The following is a 13,266-nucleotide window of genomic DNA, read 5'->3' on the forward strand; positions in this document are numbered from 1 at the left end:
CTGTCACAGCACCAAGGACCTGAGAGACTTCAGCCCAAGTGACCAATGGCTTCTAAGCAACCCATCCTTACAGACAAAAGGCAGCCAGTGTGGCCCTGAGCTCATCTCACTGGCCGCACCCATCACCCGCACATGCCCCACTCACACATACCACAGACAAGGACAGACTATTGGGGCAGTCCTAGGGAAGGCAGAGTGTACACTGCCCTTCATTTCCTTGTGTATTTTTCAGCTACCGTGGGAATGTCGGGTGCTGGCAGTCCTAGGATTGGAACTCAGGACTTTCCTTGCCCTTGCTAAGCCAGCACTTTACCATGCTGCTCATTGGCTGCAAGTTCTTCTAACAGCTTATCCAGACTACCTCCTGACCTCCTCAAGGTGAGGATTACATCCAGCATTACAGGAAGAACAGACAAGAATTTTGCTCCCTCGAGTGACTGGGATGGGGGGAGACAGGTGGGGAGCACTCTACGCTTGTTCTGTTCCAGTGTTCCCTCCCCAGACACAGAGAACCATTCAGATACAACACATACATTACTTTTCTTTCCCCGGCCCCCCTGGGGCTTGAACTCAGGGCCTGAGCACTGTCCTTGAGTTTTCTCAAGGCTAGAACTCTACCACTTGAGCCACGGCGCCACTTCCTATATTTTCTGTGTATGTGTCCTGAGGAATCGAACCTAGGTCTTCATGAGTGCTAGGCAAGCACTCCACCACTAAACTCCCAGCCCCACGTACATTCCTTTTCAAAGCTGCATTCTAAGTGAGTAGACACACTTTTGTCCCATAGACTGCCTGCAGCCCTGGTAAACCAATCCTGGGCCATCTCAAGCTCTTCAAAATCATCCCCAACTCAACTCACATAAAACTTCAACTAATGGTACAGGCAGTGATGGGGCTGCCAGCAGGTTTGGGAGTGGGGTTAGAGATATGAAGGAGCCACAAGTTGTAGGGAATTGTCTGGGGGGCGGGGGTGGGGATTTTTCTGGCCCAGGTTAGAGTAGGGAGAACAATGTGCACAGAGATAAGAAACAAGTTCAGGAGCTGGATACCGTAACCTAGCTTCCTCAAGAGGCTGAAATCTGAGGACCCTGCTTGGGAGCCAGGCCAGGCAGTTAAGTCTAAGGAGCCTCTTGTCTCCAATTAACCATCAAAAAGTCAGAAGTGGAAGGCCTGGGAACCCAGCCTATTGGTACAATGTTTGCCTCACATGCATGAAGCCCTGGGATTGATTCCTTGATTACCACATACTCAGAAAAGGCTGGAAGCGGTGCTATGGCTCAAGTGGCAGAGCGCTAGCCTTGAGCAAAAAAAGTGTCTAAAGAGAGTGCCCAGGCCCTGAGTTCAAGGCACCAGGACTGGGGGGAAGAGGGGCGGAAAAGTTAGAAATGGAACAGTGGCTCAAGTCCCAGGACTGGCAGCAGAAATAGAAATAAGTGCATGAACCCCTACTTCCTGGAAGCCCCAAGAAAGTCCACAAACCAGCAAGAGTAAGGAGCAGCTCCTGGATCCTGGAACCTTGTATTATACAGAGACCCTGAGGCCAGAGAACAGCTCAAAAAAAAACAAAACCCACGATGGCTGTTTCTCTGCTTGAATACTGGATGATGTAAATGGCTGGTGTTTAAGGGGCCAAGTTAAATGAGAAAAAAAAAGCGTATCTTTAAATGCTAGCATCACACTCCGCAGTAGCTCGTGGGAAGTCAATCTGTCTGAGGCAAAAGCAGACTCCTGTCTCCTGTCTGACTCTGAGCATATGCTCCTTGTGTACGAGGAGAACAGAAATACTCTCGTTATTTATGTGACACACTCACGCTCTTGTCCCCCCTTCCCGCCCCCCTCCTCCATCCTACCCCTGAACCCCTATCACAGACAGAGACCCAAGACAGGACTACAGAACTTCAGACGTCCAAGCCTCCTCCTGGTGAGAGGAACTGGCCCGCATGGATCAACCCCACTCCTTCTCCCACCACAGAAACACACAGAAGCACTATAATCAGATCTCCACCGCTCCGCCATCTCCGTCTCCTAGCAACCCTCAGTGCTGGCTGGAACAAAGACTTCATGATACGGAAGGTAGCTGGGGCTGAGATTGATTCAGTGTGGTGGCCCCAAATTATCCTAATAGCCTTTTAGCTTCCATTACCCCCCAACAACTCAACCAAACATCTGGTAGGAAATGGTGTCAAGCAGCATCTCCTTAACAGTTTGCAAAGACCATGTTTCTCCACCCGGTCTTCCAGAAGTTTCCTTCATCACTCAGTCTTGTCTCTCGTTTCCCAATAGCCAAGTCCTTTTGGCAGGGCAAGGCTAGTTCTTCCCCCTTGATGGGCAGTCTTCTGGGACAGGCTTTCTCTGGGGCCTCATCATGTTGCATAACTCTGGTCTCCCTGCTAATTGCCTGGCTTTCCTTCCCCCAGGGAAATGGGTACTACTTTTGCTGCAATCATCCTACCAGTCTCAAGACATACCAAACTGGAGAGATAAGGCAGATAGGTGGTTAGACAGGAGCCAAGTCACAGGAAACCAGTACAGACATCAACCCTGAGGGTAGAATCCAATGGGTACCTAGAGATACCTGCACACCCCTGTTTCAAGCAGAATGATGGATTAGGCACCCAACAACAGATGATGAGACCAAGAAACTCTGAACTATGCCACCCCCTCCCCCACCGACCCCAGGCCCTTTAGTTTTTGAGATAGTGTGTCTCATTGCTTTTTTCATCTGGGCTGAAACTCATGGTTATCTAGCCTCTACCTCTTAAATAGCTAGGATAACTGCTGTGCACTGCCTACCCTAGGTATACCAGCAACATAGCCATGGAAACTTTCTTCTCCCTCCTTCTATGCAGTCTAGAGGCAACTTTCCATCAAAATCCCTGCATTGGGTTGGTCGCAGATGCTTGCTTGAGACCTGAGCCTTGAGATTGCACAGGGAAGAGAACCCTGGTTGGAATTATTCCCATCATGAGGATAGCTCTGAAATGAACACACTGATTCTCCCATTGCCTTTTGGCTCCCAGGAACACAAGCTTGGACATTCCTGATGTCCTGCCAGCGGGTCCAAACCCTTGGAAGAGTTCCATTGCTGGCAATCATAGCATCCTGCTCTTCCCTGCCTTGCATGAACTGTTGATTCTAAGCCCTGAAGGATGGGAGAAACTCAAGTACAGCAGGGACAGAGAAGAAAGTTAGAAATGGCCCCGGCTTCTTCTTCCTCTGCCAGGCTGCTCGGGGTCTGACTGCTTAGCACTGGAAGAAAAGTCATAGAACAAACTCCTATCCGTGGATTCTGCCTGGAAACAGAGTGGATTGCTTTGTGATCTGGGAGTTTATTGCATTAGTAGGTGATTAGGTAAAACCAGGTAAGCATTAATCCCACAAATTTCTTTAAAGGCTACCCTCCAGAATCTTCTTTCTCCCTCTATATCAGTAATCGTCATGCAACAAGACATTGAATGGCTACATCCATTCGGAAAACACTGGAATAAGAACACTTGCGAATGGCTTTATTGCATTTGTTCTGAGACTCCATTTGTCTAAGAACTCAATGCTGGACTGCATTTCAAGAGATAGGTGTTCAACGTAACACTCACTAGGAAAGGGTGACTGTACGGCCAAGTCAAGCAACTGAGACATGATAAAATACAGAGCACCTACAATGTATACAGTGTCTAAGATGCATCTCATTTTGTCCTCATTGTGAACATCATTTCTCCACATGTATGTACACCGTCTCTTCTCCTCCCTCCATGGATGGACTCCAGCTGGCCTTTATTGCCACAAACATGGTAAAGTACTTCCCTACTTCAGAGACTTTGCCAATGCAGTGTTTCTACCTGGCATTCCACAACCTCCCAGCCTCCACTTGGTGCCTTGGGCCTGGTCTCTTCTGGGATCACTTCCTCAAAACACCCCTGGTCCTGCCTTATCTTCTCCCCTCATTTATGTTCTTGTGATATTTACCACAAGTACCTTCTCTGAAATGTTTATACCTATTACTGCTACTGATATTCAGGCTATAGAGGTCAAAGACTAGGCTTGGGTTTTTTTCATTCTTTAGCATACTTGATGCTTATTTAGCTAGTGAGATTAGCAGATTCAAATAGCCTGGCACTGGTAGCTAACACCCAGTAATCCTAGCTACTCAGGAGACTGAAATCTTAGGATTGCAGTTCAAAGCCAGCCCGTCAGGAAAAGTTCAAGAGAATCTTACTGCCAATCAACCACCAAAAGGCCAGAAGTGGAGGTTCAAGTGGCAATTCTGGCTTGGAATTCTGTGCTGATACATAGCTATAGAATAGTCTGCCTTGTTGCAGGAAAACTAGCTCAGGGCATCTAGAAGAATAAGAAAAGTTATCCTATGGTTCAAACTATTCATTCATATTTTTTACTCATTCATTAAACAAAGATATGCTAATCACCTACTATCTATCCAAACACCATATGTTAGGCACTCCTCACTTGGGGCATTCCCAATTCATCAATCGGGTTAAGATTCCTTCATTTTACATCAGATGTTACCTCTCCTCACTTCCAAAATCTCAGGTCCTTGAGGGTCACCTCCTTGATGATCTGGGGTGCAGACACAGGAACGTGAAGCTGTAGTAAAGCACAGGGACGCGGTCCTAAGCCCCATCCTGCTCCTGCAGCAGACACAACTAATTGATGGCAGTACACACACGTTCTGAGCTTTAGAATCCAAGCTTTAGAATGTGGTCTCAAAAGACTTTCCAGAACTCCTCTGCAGGAAGCCAGGAGTGGTTATCAGGGACAGCACCATATACATACACACACACACAATAAGAAGCTTCTATGTCTAGGGGAGAAAAGAGCCCTCTGTCATCATACAGAAAGTCAGACCAAACAAACTGCAATCTGAATCTGTAGTCTGTGTCTGCCATCAAGGTCAAGAAGCAAACAAAACAAGGAAACTTTCTCCCTGCAACTTCCAGCCACAACTACTCACCCTACTTTCTTTCAAACATTTACTAGAGAACCCCACCTGAAAATCCAAACAACTCGCCTCCTGTGGGTTTGTTTTTTCCTAAGCTCAGCCTGCTTTAGCTACAACATGAAGGTTACAAGACCTGGAGATACGTTTGCTCATTACTCAAGTTCTGTCTACAGATAAGCCATGATCTGGAACCTGCCCAATAACAGAATTTGTCATTGATCTGTGGACTTTTTAAATTAACTCATTTATTTATTTTTATTGTTATTATAAAGGTGATGTACACAGGGGTGACCATTTCATAAGTTAGGTAATGAGTAACTTTTTTTTTTTTTTTGTACATTGTGTGACTTAAACTCAGGGACTGGGCACCGTCCCTAAGCTCTTTTGCTAGCGCTCTATCCACTTAAGCCACAGTGCCACTTTTGGTTTTCTAGTGGATAATTGGAGATTAGAGTCTCACAGATGTGCCTTCCTGAGCTGGCTTTGAACTATGACCTCAGCCGTGAGCCCACTGCACCTGGCATGAATACATTCCTTTGGGGGCAATATCCCCTTTCTTCACTCTCTCTCCCGGTGTTTCCCTCCCATCCCCACTCACAAGTTGCATGGTTCATTTTCAACATAGTGTCTAGCAAGGACCACTGCTGCATTTGTTCACACTTGTTCTTCACCCTCTGAGTTTCCAGACGTGAACAGCTGTATCCAGTCTGGCTGCCGGAGCAGGGAACCTTAAGGGCTGCACTACCTCTCTAGAGTTGAGGGTTTTATTATACACCTCAGTACAATACCATCATCGCATACATATTAAACCCACCCCCACCAAGACTGAAAGGAAAGGCAGTCGAAAAGATCAACTGGAGAGCGTGGGTGGACTGAACGTGGCTTCTGGGCGGTGCTTCCCAATGGTGAGGGAAGGCTGGGGTGTGTTTCTACACGCGGTGATGTGAGCACAGCTCCTCCTGGCTCAGCATTCGCCTGAGCCAGATCCTGAAGACAGTGCCGAGGGTCTCGGACACCAGAAATGAAACTCAAATGAAGTGACAAGGAAAAATTAACGGCAGCGACTTGACAAAAATGTGTCACATGTCACAGCTGGACAACATCTACTCTTCCTGATTCTGATTTTTTTTAAAGCATATAAACAAACCTTACTCTGTGTCAAGCAAGTGCCAGGCACTACAGGAATTCTCTGAAGGAGGTAGACTACTTTGAATAGAGAGAAGTTCTCACTGTTCACTGTGGTGGAGGTAAGGATTCACCACAGAAAGCACCCAGTGCTACAGAGACCCCAGAAGAAGCATGTTCCAGACAGAAGGAATGGCGGGTATACACTCCTTGAGGCAGAAGCAATGCTGGCACAACTGAAACTCATAGAAACAGAAGAGTGGACTAGGAAAATGTGATCTACTTATATGTGGATGCATATGTATGTGTGCATATGTACTAGGCATGTGTATATGGGTGCATATATATACATGTATACATGTATATATATACATATACATATATATACGCTTATACACCTACATACACAGTGGAATATTATTCAACCATGAACAAAATTTGCATATTTTGCAGAGAAATGGGGGTAAGTAGCCAGGCTTAGAAGGATATCTTTCTTCTCATATGTGGAATCTAAACCTAGAATATGCATGTACATGTACGTACCTGTGTATATACACCTCATATATAAATTTGTATGTGTGTGTGTTTATTTTAGTGCCATTTCTTTGCATAGGGAAGAAGTAGCTCACAAAATAACATACATCAACATAGCACATAACATGAGCATAACACATAACATGAGCATAAATATGGGACTGTACAGGCAAAGATGATCAGCATGAATATCAAAGTATATCATGTCTACATGTCAAGATAAAACCATGACACCAGCTAAATATGTTCACCATCAGTGGAGAGGGGACAGAGAAGAAGTACAATGTGTGCATGTATGAAAACACAATACTGAAATCTTTTTGTACGCTTACTATGCACTAACAACAACAAAATCCTGTTTTACAATCACAGTACAGGATCTGAACTCAGCTACATCTCAGCTGATCCACAGAACGGAAACAAAAAAAAATCTGTAAGAAACAATCTTTTTTAAACATGCTTATACAACTACTTTGCCAGCTATTACCAAAGCATTGTTCGATTGGTGACCTTCTTCGACTCTGAACATGTGCATTAATTTTCTTTCAATAGTGCCCATGAAGAGTGAAGTGCTTCCTGCCTTCTCCATCACCACTCAATCAAATAAAGCAAATGCCGGCCCTCACCCTGGCACAACTGCTGATTCATGGCTCTTGGTAACTCAGTATTTTGTTAAAATGTCAAGAATGTCTGCGAATTTCCAAGGGCTTCTTTTCGAGGACGGGGAGATGTTGCCATCCATAGCCACAAAAGCTGCCCCTTTCCTTTCAGACCCTTAAATCTACTTTGGAGAACTACCAATTAAAGAGGGTATGGGTGACCAGTAATTGTGTCCTAAATATTTAGTCATTACTTTTAAGACAGTATAAACCAAATATCTTATGGTAATAACAACTTGTAAAAATAAAGTCTATCCTGTTTTGGACCTCAGTTTCATTATTTGCAATATGGGGAGAATAAACTGATTATAAACTCTATGGGGAAGGAGAGGAGGGAGATGGAGAGAGGGAGATGGGAAACGGGGGGAGATGAAGAAGGAAGGAGACTGAGAGGGAGAGGGGAAGGAGGAGGGGAAGGAGGAGGGGAGGGAGAGGGGAGGGGAGAGGGCTAATACCTGTATATTTAGCACCAAGTCCTAGCAACTAGAATTAAGTATATACTCAATAAATACTCGTTCAAAGGGCAAACAAATTCTCATTTGAGTGAATACACTGGGGAGGGTTGAAGTAAGCAAGGCAGCGAGATGAAGCAAGGAAGAGAAGAAGAATACAAAGAATAAAAAGAGGAGGGCCAAGAGTTTGGCCTAGTGGTAGAGTGCTTGCCTAGCATGCATGAAGACCCAGGTTGGATTCCTTGGTACCACATACTTAGAAAAAGCCAGAAGTAGTGCTGAGGCTCAAGTGGTAGAGCTCTAGCCTTGAGAAAAATCCAAGGACAGTGCTCAGGCCCTGAGCTTAAGCCCAAGACTGGCAAAAAAAAAAAAGAATAAAAAGAGGAAATCCACTGGTGGCAGTGGCTCAGGAGCTAAGATCTGAGAATAACATTTCAAAGACAGTCCTGGCAGCAAAGTCCATAAGACACTTATCACCAACTAACTGACACTGTAGCTCAAGTGGTAGCCTTGAGCAACAAAGCTCAGGGATATCACCCAGGCCCAGAGTTCAAGCCAGAGGATGGGGAGGGGGGAAGGGAGGATGGGAAAAGAAGAGAGGAGGAAGAAAAAAAAGAGGGGAAGGAAAGTAGGTAGAGAGGGAGGGAGGGTGGGAGAGAGGGAGGGAGGGGGAGGGGGAAGAGGGGAAAAGAAGAGGAGGAAGAAAAGGGGAAGGAAAGTAGGGAGAGAGGGAGAGGAAGGGAGAGGGAGAGGAACGGAGAGGGAGAGGGAGGGAGAGGGAGAGGGAAGGGAGGGGGGAGGGGGGAAATAGAGAGAAAGAGAGAGAGAAAGAGAGAGAGAAGCAACCACTCATGGAAATGTAAATTTTCCATGGTTTTAGCTTCATTGGTTTAGACATTATCTTTTTATTTTGAGAACTATTTCTTACCTAAGAACTGGCATTAAAAGGCTAATATCCTTTGGAATATGAATTTAATACTTGCTTTTTACTTAATTTCCTTTTCTGGCAAAAATGAGTTGAACCTCACTTCTCTTTTTCTTGCCTAATCTTTAGTCATCTCTGAAGCCAGAATGTCAGGGCACCAAACTCGACCCCTCTGGGAGAGGCTTTTCTGGCTGGGTGATTTCAACCAGGTACCACCAGACAGACACAGCCATAGTACCCGGTACCCCAGAACATATCAGCAGGGTGGGAACGAGGGAGAATGGCTGGTGTCCCTGCCTCTGCCCAACAGAGCTATGTTTAAAGGAGGAAAACACAGGATTCTGTTTAGAGATTGACAGAATCATCACACACACACACACACACACACACACACACACACACACACACACACGCTCCCACACCTAATACCTAAACTAATGAGTCTAAGTCTTCATTTAATGAAATATTCCTAGTGTGATTACACTTGCCTGCATTCATGGCATTCCCAGACGAATGTAATGAGATTTCCCTTCTCGATTTGTAATTAACTTTATTGTGTATGCTTCTTGGGAGTTTTCAGGGTCGTTTCCTACAACCTTGCTATAAATTATTTTAATATATATGTTACAATATTAACTACATTGCTTAATGCTGTGTTGACTGAATCCTGAAAGAACAAGGTTTAACGGGAGAAGGGGCAGGACAGGCTGACTGAAGGGAAAGAATCCTCTGAAAATAAACCTGTACTGAATTCCTGGTAGAATTATGCTGAGATTTTTTTTTATTAAAGAATTTATTAACACGGATTTTTACATCATATTTCAAATGACCTATTTAACAAACAAGTGTTCAAGAAGGGAATCTCTATATACAATCACTGGCACTTAGTTTTTAGAACTTAATCAAAATTAGGCTAAGGGTTTGTATATCATAGATACATATTAATTTATTAAATAAAACATTATGTCTATAGAGTCATAGGTTTTTATGTCTATGTAGTTATGTTTATATTTCCAATACCATGTCCTTAGCATTGGGAATGCAAATATTGAGTCCTCGCTCTTGCACTGTTTGGATCTAATAGCCACATATTAAGGATACCATGCGCCTTTTGTTCCTTTGGTCTTGACTTGTCTCACTCAACATGATTTGCTCTAGATTCATCCACCTCCCTGCAAATGCCATTATTTTATCTTTTTTGTTGGCTATGTAGAATTCCATTGTGTATATGTATATATATATATATTGATATTGATATATATCCATTCATCTTCAGTAGGGCATCTGGATTGTTTCCATCGCCTGGCTATTGTGAATAGTGCAGAGATGAACATAGCTGAGCAGGTGTCCTTATCATATCTTGGGTTATGATGTTCAAAAAACAGTGATTAGATGCCACGAAGTAGGTGGCAATGCCTTAACCGCATGCGTGTTGTCAGGCCCAAGTGCCTCTTCCATCCTTGTCAAGGGGAGTACTAACCTTCTCTCCTTTCATACAACACTATGCTGAGAATTTTTTGACTACCCTGCAGCATCCTTCATTTCCTACCAAAACTGGGAGAAAAGGCACTGCTCTTCTTTCATGTAATTTGTGTAAAACTTGTCATATCTACTAAAAAAAAAAAAAGGAAAAAAATCTCTACTCTAAGACTAAAATTCTCCCAACAGAAGTGAGCATGAGGGTGGGAGTTTGGCCTAGTGGCAGAGTGCTTGCCTAGCATGCATGAAGACCTGGGTTCGATTCCTCAGTACCACATATATAGAAAAGCCAGAACTGGTGCTGTGGCTCAAGTGGTAGAGCTCTAACATTGAGGAAAGCCCAAGGACAGTGCTCAGGCCCTGAGTTCAGTCCCCAGGACTGGCAAAAAAAAAAAAAAAGAAATGAGCACGAGTCAGGCTCCAATGACTCATGATTGTAATCCCAGCAACTGAGGAGGCTGAGATTTGAAGATCACAGTTTAAAGCCAGTATATGCAACAAGTCCATGAGACTCATCTCTAATTCACCACCAAAAGAAAAAAAACAAGCTGGAAATGAGCCATACACATTGATAACACACATCTATAATCCTAGCTACCCATCAAGGTTCATAGTTCAAAGCCAACCCAGGGAAGACAAGTCCATGAGACTCTCATCTCCAAATAACCACAGGGTGGGGAGACCCAGAATTAGAGCTGCTATGGCTGAAGTGGTAGAGCTCTGAGCAAAGAAATTCAGGGACAGGGGCCAGGAATTTGGCCTAGAGGCACATTGCTTGCCTAGCATGCACAAAGACCCAGGTTCAATTCCTCAGTACCACGTAAATAGAAAAAAGCCAGAAGTGGTGCTGTGGCTCAAATGGTAGAGCTCTAGCCTTGAGAAAGCCCCACTCAGGCCCTGAGTTCAAGTGCCAGGACAAGGAAGGAAGGGAAGGAAGGGAGGGAAAGGAGGGAGGGAGGGAGGGAAGGAGGGAAGAGAAATTCAGAGACAGCACCCAGACCCTGAGTTCAACCTCCAGGACTGGCACAAAATTAAAAAATCTGACAAGTGGAAGTGTGGCTCAAGTGGTAGAATATCAGCCTTGAGCAGAAGTAGCCATGCTTGAGTGGGAAGTTTTGAGTTCAAATCCCACTACAAACACACACATTAAAATACAAAAAAAAATTTTCAACAAAATAAGATGTTTCAGCTCTCCTTAGCTTGTTTCTTGGGACATTGTTTAGGGAGTATTTCTCCTGTACAACAAAATGCCATTTTCTCCGAAGAAGCTGCCCCTGCGGTCTTTTTTCCCTCCCTAGAGCTAGGATTATTTTATGAGACCATCTGCTCATTCCCAGGCATGCCCTTACCCTCACTCCCCTTGCTTTTGCAACCAGCATCCCCCAGGGAGCTGCCTTCCCCTTGGTTCTCCCAAGATCTAACTTGCCCTGTCTCTTCCAACTCCACACTGACTGGCATAGGATTCGAATACATATCAGCTGCCTATTGATTGGATGGAAGTATGTTTAATTATAGGAGAGCAAACAGTCAGCTTGAATCTGAATCCTGGAGAAGAGGTTATGGCGATTTCATTTCCAGGGGTGAGGGGTGGGGGGGAGGGAAGAGTGTTCCATTTTCCACGAGGAATGTGATCACACACAGACATTCTGTGGGGAATCCATCAAATAAGGAAAAGAAAGAAGGGAAGCAGACAGGGATACAGTTTCTCGACATGGGTCCTGGGACAGACACCAGGAAGGTCGTGAAGAGAGATTACGACTTAAAGCCTGGTAGACTCTAAGTAGCTCTGTGCCCTTGGGGCAGGTCACTGCAATTCTCCAAGCCAGTTTCCTCTTCCCTGTGTGGATGGGATACAGGTTTTCATTTTGGTTTGTTTGAGATGGGGTCTCCTGAGGTAGTCCTGGCTAGCCTCCATCTATGCATCCTCCTTCCTCAGATTCCCAGGTGCTGGGATTACAGTCCTGAGCCACCACCCCACTTGGCCCCAATACACACGTGACACTGTTCATGCACTGTGAAATGCAGAAGGTAGTGTTTTCTCTACTGCACTAGGCATTCACCTAGGGTCACATGGCTTCATCCAGCTATGGGAATGAAAATGTTCTTTATTCCAAAGGAAATGCACACAGCAAGACAAGGATAGGCTTCTCCTGGTTCAAGAGGATTGGAACTTGGTTTCTGGTTTTTTGGGGGTTTTTTTTGGTGGGGTCAGTTGTGGGGCTTGAACTCAGGGTCTGAGCACTGTCCCTGGGCTTTTCTCAAGGCTAGAGCTCTACCACTTAAGCCATAGCACCACTTCAGCTTTTCCTATGGGCCTTCATGCATGCTAAGCAAGCACTCTACCATTAGGCCAAACTCCCGGTCTGGAACTTGGTTTCTTTCAAAGTAACACAGACTCTGTGTTGGGTGCCCTCTCTCTCTCTCTACAGAGTCCTGCAGCTAGACAGAACAACAAAAGCAAACCTAATTAGGCAATGCTATGTGACCAGCGCTGATAGCAATCTTTTAAAAGAACCCAGGAGATGACTTTCAGAAAATGATTCTTTTTCCCTTTAAGGTTTGTTTTTCTGTTACACACACACACACACACACATACACACTTCATTTTTTTTTTCTGAGTGGAATATAAGACATGTTTGGAGCCATCAAGATTCTGACTGGCCTGGTCTGCCTGCATAAATAAAATATTAAGATCAATACCCCTAACAGAACAAAAGCTTTCGTATCTTAAATGGGACTAGAAGAAAAACATTAGATGGGAACAAAAGGCTAAGAATGGGTCCAGCTGCTCCGGCATTTCCTTGGAGAGGAATCGACTGTTTCTCCAGACTGCGTCTGCATAAAAAACAGTAGTCACACATGTACACTTGTGTACATTCATGCACAGACATGCATACACAGTTGGGCATATGTATACACCTGTGTGTGCATGTATGTGTATACACATGCAACACAGGCTCACACATGCCTGCGTGCACACAGCCACACTGGAACACGTGTGTGCTCGCATACATACACACACAGGAGCATACATGCGGGAATGCTCCCATGTGCACCCATGAACACGCGACATGCATGCACATGGAAGCATACGCGTGATCTCTCTTCTTAGGAGGTCCCGGGGACCTGGAGTAAATG

General features: G+C 44.9%; 1 protein-coding gene and 1 non-coding gene across 3 annotated transcripts in view; both read right to left on the reverse strand.

Moving 5' to 3' along the window:
* Positions 1–13,266, reverse strand: part of Shisa9 (shisa family member 9) — a 188,337-nt gene that overhangs the window by 153,046 nt on the left and 22,025 nt on the right. The gene's annotated exons all lie outside the window — the stretch shown is intronic.
* LOC150042173 (U6atac minor spliceosomal RNA) lies at positions 10,026–10,151 on the reverse strand. The gene has a single exon (XR_016533660.1). It is a non-coding gene; the product is annotated as a U6atac minor spliceosomal RNA (small nuclear RNA).

Source organism: Megascapheus bottae, chromosome 36 (genome assembly GCF_031878675.1).
Source record: "Megascapheus bottae isolate mThoBot1 chromosome 36, mThoBot2.hap1, whole genome shotgun sequence".
Classification (NCBI taxonomy): domain Eukaryota; kingdom Metazoa; phylum Chordata; class Mammalia; order Rodentia; family Geomyidae; genus Megascapheus; species Megascapheus bottae.